The sequence below is a fragment of the Dendrobates tinctorius genome, unplaced genomic scaffold (assembly GCF_039654945.1).
Source record: "Dendrobates tinctorius isolate UK_male_01 unplaced genomic scaffold, ASM3965494v1 ptg000139l, whole genome shotgun sequence".
Classification (NCBI taxonomy): Eukaryota; Metazoa; Chordata; class Amphibia; order Anura; family Dendrobatidae; genus Dendrobates; species Dendrobates tinctorius.
The window spans coordinates 7,316,157-7,325,722 of NW_027361807.1; the positions used below are offsets into that span (position 1 = coordinate 7,316,157).

The window sequence follows — 9,566 nt, forward strand, 5'->3', positions numbered from 1 at the left end:
ATTGCTCGCATGGTGGGAAGTCAGGCAAAGGCTTATATAATGGAAGGGTGTGGTTCCAATAAGCAGCACAGCCAATAGACAACAAGGAAATCTAAAAGCTTTTCATGACACAAGAAACCTGTTAATTCATGAATGGTCATATAGATTATAGAGGACCTGTGCTCAGCTAATCGCTGCGATCTTCTAATCTCAGATGTACCATAGGCCCCAGCAGAGTGCAGCACATTCAAGACAGTACCCCCCTTCTACGAGGGGCCTTAGGACCTGGTTTATCCGAATGTGCTATATAAAAGGCACAAGTTAATCTACCAGCATTAACTTCGGATGCAGGTACCCATGTTCTCTCCTTTGGACCATAGCATTTCCAGTGCACCAGGTACTGGAGGGAGCAACATACAAGACGAGAGTTGACAATTCTAGCAACCTTAAATCCTAAATTGCCATTTACCATAACTGGAGGTGGCGGTAAAGATAATGGCAATGACCTGTAAAAAAACATTGTTGATCTTAAGAGCTAGTGGAAACTCAAGAAAAAAGCCACCAGTTTATTGACAGCAGTTATCTTATACAGACCAATGAACCTGGGATAAATTTTCTGGGAAGGAACCTTCAAACTTAATGTTCCTCCACCCAACCTGGGATCAACATTTTCCGCTGTTTTTTTTTTAGTTTAACTGCAGAAGGACAGACCCCAGTGAAGTGATCCCTCTGACCACAAAAGAAACAAACCCCCATTCTGCGGCAGAACGCAGGAGTTTCAGACCGAACTGAGGTCTTCCCCAACTATATAGGTTCATCAGTACTCATGGGGGAGCTGTCCCCCCAAAGGGAGTACAGTCTGTCAATATGGATAACTAAGGCCATGGCAGCCTCCAAGTACTCAGGAGTTTCATACAGGACCAAAGCGTCCTTTAGCCTTCTGACAGGCCCTGACAAAACTGGTTTCTGAGGCCCAGATCATTCCACCTGGTGCCAGTGGCCATTCTCTGGAACTCAGAACAAAACTGGCCAAGCTGCCTTCTGCAACTTGTGTAGCTTAGACTCAGCTAGGGAGACTCAGTCAGGATCATTATAAACGAGGCCTAAGGCTCAAAAAACTAATCTACTGACCGGAGAGACTGGGAGTCTGCTGGAAGAGAAAAGGCCCAGAACTGGAGATTCCTTTGAAGCTGGGAGACAACAATCCCCACCCATTTGTTCCTAACTCGCAGTGGAATGAGGATGTAGCCTGAAATACAGTTTACAGGCTTCCCTAAAAACCATCAACTTATCCCGCCCCCCAGAGAACTGGTCCTAGAGGTCCACCTTGGGTTGAGGCTGAGTTTGGATGATTGTTGAGACTCCCAGACCCGCAGTTTGCTGTTGTTGATGTACAACTAAATACTGCAGATCTGTCACCTTCAAAGACAGAGTTTGCATTTGTTTTGACAGCTTCGCAACCAGATTAATGTTGAAAAAATATGTGGTGAGCTATTAATGTCCCACTATCACTGCAGGAAAGCTGAGGCAGAAAGACCCTATACTGTCCCTTAATCTAATGGAGTCCTAGCCTATCCCTAACCCCAGGGTTACCACTGAAGGTGGAGATGCCTCGGTTGTTCCTACAAAATCCTAAGCGGCTCCCACCCTATCCCCATGGGAGGAAAAGGGCAAGAGTGAAAGAGTAAACACAGGCTGGACAGACAGGTGGAAAACAAGGCGTAATCAAGTGGCAGACACACAAGATAAATTACAAAGGGGAAATGAGTGCACAGTAAAGAGGCAGAAAAGCAACATGAAAAAGCCAAAAGGTGAGGATAGAGGTATTCATAACAAACTGCATGCAACAATCTCAAAATAACTAAAAGCGACTCCCCCGACCACTTTCTTCAATGAAGCCAGGAACAGAATGAAGATTCTATTGCTCGCATGGAGGGAAGCCAGAGACAGGTTTATATAATGGAAGGGTGTGGTTCTTATAAGCAGCACAGCCAATAGACAACAAAGAACTCTAAACCCTTTCCATACCACAAGAAACCTGTTAACTCTTGAATGGACGTGTAGATTTAAAGAGGACCTGTGCTCAGATAATCACTGCAATCTTCTAATCCTAGATGTACCAGAGGTCCCAGCAGATTGTGGCACATTCATGAGAGCTGCAATACCAGACAGAGCCCATGGACAAGAAAGTCAGTTTGTAGAAAAAAATGGACCCTCTCTTTCTAATTCCATTTTGCCTCTAATTTAATATATGCAGATATACAGAATCAGAAATGACAGATATTCTCAGTGAGGTACATAGAAAAACTAGGTAGAAGGGAATGGAGGTGGATGTAAATTAGTCGAGAGGTCCGAATTACATCTCATCTGTTGGAGAAGAAAAAAAATTATTGCAGAAAACCTGTCATCAAGGCTATGTATATTAAACTAAAGGTATGTCCATAATAGGACTGCTATACTGATTTAACAAATGCATTCAGTGAAGAAATCCATAGCCTGGTTGTTTTAAAATCATCATTAGAAGTTTGGGTCTTTGTGGCGGGTTTGTGGATTGGGTCTTTACCCTCTTGTTTAAATTTTGCTCCTGTGGTGTTCTCTCCATGGGTGGTGCTAGCACACGCGCAGATTGAGATCTTGGCGCAATCTGCACATGCGCCACCACCATATTGCTGAAGACTGCCAGGAGATCAATCTCCTCATGCACTGCTAGTGCCGCCATTTTACTGAGGCCCACCACAAAATAATTCTGTGCAAGCACCACCCACGGCTAAGATTGCGCAGGCGCAAAATTTAAATAAGGAAGAGGCTAACGACACCAGAGGCAGCCGAAGGGCAGCGGCAGAGTCGAAGACCCTAGCTACAGTCCTGCCCTATGCACGGAGACCAAAACTTCTAATGATGATTTTAAAACAGCCAGACTACGGATTTCTTCACTGTATGTATTCATCAAATTAGTATAAGGGCTCTCTCACACTAGAGTAGATTCTCTCATGCAAGAGAATTGGGCCCTTTATTCTAATGATACTTGGCTCAAACTCTGTAAGAGTTTGAGCTGAGTGTCATCTTACTGTGATCCGATTCACTTGCATGAGAGAATTGCTGCACAGTTACAGAGGAGAATAACTTAGTTTCTCTATATTCTCCATTATCTGTGTCTGCGTACATTGGTCTGCACTTGGATGACATCTGAGTGTAGTCTGATATTTTATACGCAGTCATAGACTTGTATCGGTGAGTGTGGTCCAATTTGCATAACAAAATTACTGATCTGCATTGCCCTTTAATATAACATTGGGCCGAGTGCTATCCGATAAAACATCGCATAGCACTCAGCCGTGTTATGCGCTAGTGTGAGCGAGCCCTAACAGAGTCATTATGGCCTTAGCTAGTTTAATAGTTTAATATACATAATCCTGATAACAGGTTCTCTTTAAGATGCAATTCTTAGTATTATGGCAATTTACAACTCTACTATGGTGTTCTATTGACCAACCTTTTGTACTGTATTATTCTGTTGGCATTTTTAATATGAACAAAAAGCTACAAACATGTTTTAAACATAATATATGCACACACATTTTTCTTTCCCAAACTATCAAATGTTTTCTATAAAAGCACAGCTTGGAATATTTTATCGCATTTTGACATTTCTCACCCACCATCCACTTAAAATTCCCTGCTAATTACACACTTTTCTCAGTGAAAAGCAGTTCACATCACACAGTGACCAACTGGTCAAGGAAAATAACATTTCTAGACTATTGTTCAGTGTGACAGATAATTCATCGTTTGTCCGCTACAATAGGCTATAAGGGAAGAAGAACATTTCATGAATTAAAAAAAATCAAAACAGTCTGCCTAACAGCACAAATTATTGTCAAACTGGTCCTTCACTTTCATGAAAATAAATATGTTGCACTTGTATTCAGCGAATTAAAGGCTTGTATTCCATCCCATGATTTTCTATGTAAAGCGGGAATGGACCCAAACATTCCAAAAAAGCAGGTCTATCATCTTTCTCCTGCTGTGATATAATCCTTTTCGCCCCTTAACAACCGTCAATACGCATTCAAACAGTGACCATTAAGGGGCCTTAGTTCCTCAGGTATAATTGGGAATAAGCCTATAGGGACCCCCAAAGTCAGAAAATCTCTAGGGTAGCTGAGACCCTGAACAACACGATCAGGGATGGATTTTCCAGTCCCTGTTCATGTGATTGCCTTTATTAAAATAATAACATCCATCACGTAAAAAAAAGTGTGCCCTCTATTAAAATAATTTCTCTCTCTTCTGACATGATATACATGTCAGAGGAGAGAGAAATTATGTCTCCAGGCCCCACCAGTACCTCCACCATCCCCCGGGCCCTCCTGCTACGTTGCCTGGATTTCTGTGGCGCCCCTGAGGGTTCAGTCACCACAGAGGTACTGCACCTCGCCCAGAGGTGTGGTATCCCACTTCCCAGGTAAGGTGGAGGCACTTCACAGAACTCCTTAGCACCCGCATCCAGCACACACTTATAGCAGTAGGGCACCCTGGATGGACCCTAAGGGAGGATGATCTAATCCCTGCTGGGTAAGGAAAGGGTGTTGGTAGGTGGGTGGAGCTAGGAGGTTCAGAGCGGGAGAAGAGAGTTAGAGCTTGAGCAGTCTCCCTGAGGGGAGAAAGTGTGAGGATCTGTGCAGCAGCTCCCTGTCAGCAGGGGCTGCTGGGAGGGAAAGAGACTGAAGTAAGCTCCATGGAGAGGGAAGGGATCCAATAGGCACGGGCTGTGGAAAGAAAAAGGGGGAGACAGGGCGCTTCCAATGCGTAGGTCTGTATGGAAAGTAGATGAGTGCACAGCAAATGTTAGGCTCACTTGATAGGGTTGTGAAAGTCACAACACCTATAATCACATAAAACAGCTGCAGCAGTCTGCACGAGGTCCAAGGACTTGGTACAAAGAGAAGGCTGGTAGTGCAATAAGAGACTGCTCTGCTGTGGTAGAATTCACGGTATCTTTATTGCCAACGCGTTTCCTGATCCAGTCCCAGCTCACTTCATCAGGGCATGTTACAGAAGATCATTGCAGGGGTATACCAAAAAAAAAAAAAAAAAAAAAAAAAAAAGGGGAGGCACCAAGAATAGTGGGGTGACACGTCAGCATGGATACATATACATGAATCATAAAAAACAAAAAAACTTTATTACAACCATATTAAAAACGATGTTTAAGATGCCATAAAAAGAGTGTTAGTATAAAAAACGTGATTAAAAAAAGACACGGGGGGATCACGAGGTAAAAGATTAAAAAATGGCTCTCGAGTCCAGGGGTGGATTAGAACTTGCCTCAGAGGATATAACTCATGGTATTAGTCCACTATGCTACATGTGAAACTGAAAACTAAGAAGAAAATGGTTAAAATCATGTGTAAATAGCTAAAACTAGTCTCAAATATATTTTTTCTAGGTGGAGAAAAGAGAAGAACAACGAGAAGAAACTTTATGGAATAGGTAATATAAAAATGGTTAAAAATTGAGTGTTGAGACTTAATAATAAAAAAAAAAAAAAAATTTGAGAAATAATTGATGAAAATAAATACCTAATGTCAAAGACAATAAAAAAAAAATAATAATTTTTCTTTAAAAACTAAGATGATGATATAAAGGAAATGAAAAGATAAGATATTAAAATACAGGGTCCAAATAAAATCAATAAAAAACATCATTGATGATATTAAGAACATTGGGCTCAATAGATTTGAGTTTGTAGATCCAAAAAAACTTCCTTTCTGCATAGTGATTGAAACCTATTAGGGATGTGGTCTGGTATGTGATCAATGGGATAAATGGTGGCTTTACTGAGATCTCTCGAATGTGTGGTGTCGAAGTGTCGTGAAAGTCCATGTTTTTGGAAGCCTATTTTGATATTGTGACGGTGTGAATTCATGCGACAATGTAGTAGTGCGACCTACATACAATCTGGGACAAGGACAGGAAATGACATATATAACATGAGAGGAATGACAAGGGAGGTGGAAATTGAGGGGAAATTTTTCAAGTGTAATGGGGTGGACAAACAGACGTGCAGTGTGAAATGGTATGACAGCAAACACAATTAGGACGGTGACACTTATAAATCCCTGGTGATGAAATGGTTTGGGTAGTAGGCTTCTGGGGTAGAAGTCTACTTGGAGCCAGAATATTCTTTAATGACCTGGCCTTTCGGAAGGTGATAGCAGGTTTGTCTGAAAGGACCCCATTAAGTATGGGGTCCTTCTTAATGATGGGCCATAAATTATTTAGAACATCTCTTATCCTGTTCTGTTGTGAACTGAAGGTTGTAATAAAATTTGTTCTAAAGAGTTCAGCATCATCTTTCTTTTGTTTAGTCAGAGATTTGCTGAGGAGAATATTCTGGTTAAAATTTTTAAAAACATTATCACATGTAGAGCTAATGAGTTTTTTGGGATACCTCTGAGTAAGGAACCTTTCCCTCAGGACCTCGGATTGTGTGTTAAAATCCTCATCATTAGTGCAGTTCTTTCTTATCCTTTGGAACTGATTGTGAGGAATATTATAAAGCCATTTTTTGTAGTGTCCACTCTTAAAATGTACATAACTATTAGAATCCACCTCTTTAAAAAGCGTCTTACTGCAAATCTTGGAATCCCTGATAAAAAATGTGATGTCTAAAAAATCCAGAGGCCACCCGTGGGGCTCGTTCCATGCTGACTACAGTCAGGTGGGGGGGATCAGGTCGCAGAAGGGTCTCGACCCCTAGCCTAGTGGAGTGGACAACAGGACTCAGCTAGCAAGCCGACAGCTGTGGCAACTTTAGGGGCCACAGCCACTAACCACAGTTATCTTTGCCAGAAAGGCAGCCTAAAGGGAGCAAGGAAACAAACTGTGCACATTATCTGACAAGGTCCACGGCTGCTGGCCTGGGACACTGACTGTGAGGTGTTGAGTAGGAAGAGGTGAGAAAGCAACATAGTGAGATGGCCAGGAAAGGCACATACTGAAGAGAGTGCTGGAAGGTGTTCTCCATCTGCCTGGAAGTTTGCTGGATTCCTCACCTGGAGGACACAACACCAAGTGGGCATCTGTGCACACCAGAACTGTGAGTAAAGCTTTGGAACTGCACCCATCTGTGTCTTCTGCATTCTTCCTGCGTCACCTACTCAGCACTGCTACATCTCTTGCCAAACACTACATCACCATCTTCCACATCTTGCATCTGCCCTGGGGCAAAGCTCTGCCTGTGGAGAGCTATTACAACTCTGCTGCATCACACCACCAGTCCCAGAGGATCTGCACTGGAGCGCTGGTCACCTCTGACCAGATACCATAGGTGGCGTCACGAACACGTATTACAAACTCTGTATTTCATCCCTTGTAAATATTTCCCCTTTCATTGGATGCCCAGGGCCATGGACGGGGCCACTACCGCTGTGACACTGCCCCTTTAAGAAGCGGCCCGGTACCGAGTACCCCACTGTCCTGGTGGGTGCTCCAACTTGGCGTCACGAATAGGATATCGAAGCCCGGTATCACCGCGTCCTATGTGCCAGAGACGGTACTGAACTGTGAAATTGCTAAACAGGATGAACCGACCCTTTAACAAGGGTCCCGTGCGCCTAACAGAATGTGCAAAGGAGGGAATTTATTGAACTGTAAAGATGGCTGCCATTGCGGTTCCACGCGGTGTGCAGTGAGGTGTGCCGTCATGGGCGGTACCCAGACAATGGCGTGAAACACCATGAACGTCCCCTGCCTTTACTTCTATGTGACAGCATCATGGCCGACAGCAAGAGGGGTCCACCTCCTGGCCTGTTACGGCGGCAAAGGAAAAAGGCACCACCCCCTGAGGAGGCGGGAAAAGCTCCAGTGGCTGGAAACAAAGTGGAAGAGAAGGGAGAGCACCAAAGACACCATGGCGAGCGGTGAGCGGAGCCTTGCTGGGCGCGGGGTGGAAGTAGAAGGCTCCCCCAGACAGGAAGATAGAGGCTCCAACCGGTCATCTGCTATTGACCTGGCACTCTTGGAAGGAGAGGTTGAGGAGCTGCAGATGGAACCAACAGCGGTGTCGCAATGGAAGGAGTCCGGCGCCGGAGAAATGCAGGTAGCAGGCGACGACATCACTGCTGCAGCCGATGACACCCTGGTGGAGCCCTTGACACCCCCACCAACCTAGTACACACCAGACACACAGACACCAGTGGTGGAATCGATGATCTTGGTGCTATGCAATGTGCCCGTGGACAGGAATGGTCCTGTGATTGCACAGCCATCAAGTGGCAGCTCCCAGGTACTGCTCTGGAAGCAACAGAAGCAGTAAGAACAAGTAAGCATGACTGTAAATAGTTAAAATTTCACAGAGACAATAGGATCATGAACAGTGAATGATCAAAAACTTTCCTTGTAAATAGTTAGCACTCCTTAAGGTGCTTCTTATTGGTTTTACATAATCCCTTTAAGAGTGTGAATGATACACTCTATTCCTTTAACAGACCAAAGAACAAAAACCCATTTGTGGCCGAAGATGTGGTCCCAGGAGAAGACCAGCCATGTCTTGCAGCCCGCCCAAAGCCTACATTGGAGGTTTGGAGTGGGTCTTCCACTGTTTTCACTCAGGACATAAGAAGACACCTTGGATGCGGATAGTATTTAAGAACTACCTCGTTTGATAATTAGTTGATTGCATTTAATAAACAAAATTAATTGCACTGTTTTGCACTTAAGGCAAAGAAAGTTTTCTATAAAAAGAGAGAAAAGCCAGCACTGCCAGTGGTCAGAACGCATAACATGAGGTGCATATGCACATATCTTACTGCATTCAAAATGAGACATTTAGCAAAATATTGATCAATATATTGAGCCACCCCGCCACGCCAAGGCAATCTCATATGGGGGGTCCTACTCTACATTTGTATTTATTCACTGTGCCATTGCGGCCTCCTAAATGTTTTAAAAGCAAGACCATATCAAATACAATCCATACCTGAAGCATGACTGCATCACTCCCGTGCAGCCAGATGGAGCAGGTGCAGATGAAGGCCAACCAGGTCTGAACACAGACATCTCAGGTTTGACCTCCACACACTGCCCGTCCAGCAAACACAGATGAAGGGCAATGCAGGCTCAGACATTGATGCTAAAATAAATAAAGCCTGGGGCAGGGCGGGGCTGCCGTGAGTGTGCACAGCAGCCTAGATCAATCACAATAAACACAGAAAAGATGGCGAACATGACCCAGCGTGCACGGCAACAGTGGTGGTCAGCCACAAAACCAATTTGCAATAAAAAGAGAGAAAAGCCAGCACTGCCAGTGGTCAGAACGCATAACATGAGGTGCATATGCACATATCTTACTGCATTCAAAATGAGACATTTAGCAAAATATTGATCAATATATTGAGCCACCCCGCCACGCCAAGGCAATCTCATATGGGGGGTCCTACTCTACATTTGTATTTATTCACTGTGCCATTGCGGCCTCCTAAATGTTTTAAAAGCAAGACCATATCAAATACAATCCATACCTGAAGCATGACTGCATCACTCCCGTGCAGCCAGATGGAGCAGGTGCAGATGAAGGCCAACCA

General features: G+C 44.0%; 1 long non-coding RNA gene across 1 annotated transcript in view; it reads right to left on the reverse strand.

Moving 5' to 3' along the window:
* The window catches only part of LOC141048969 (uncharacterized), a 29,318-nt gene extending 20,233 nt beyond the window's left edge, over window positions 1-9,085 (reverse strand). The window contains exon 1 of the long non-coding RNA XR_012220221.1: window positions 8,963-9,085. This is a non-coding gene — a long non-coding RNA (uncharacterized lncRNA). The remainder of the gene's footprint in view (window positions 1-8,962) is intronic.
* Window positions 9,086-9,566: the final 481 nt, after the last annotated feature.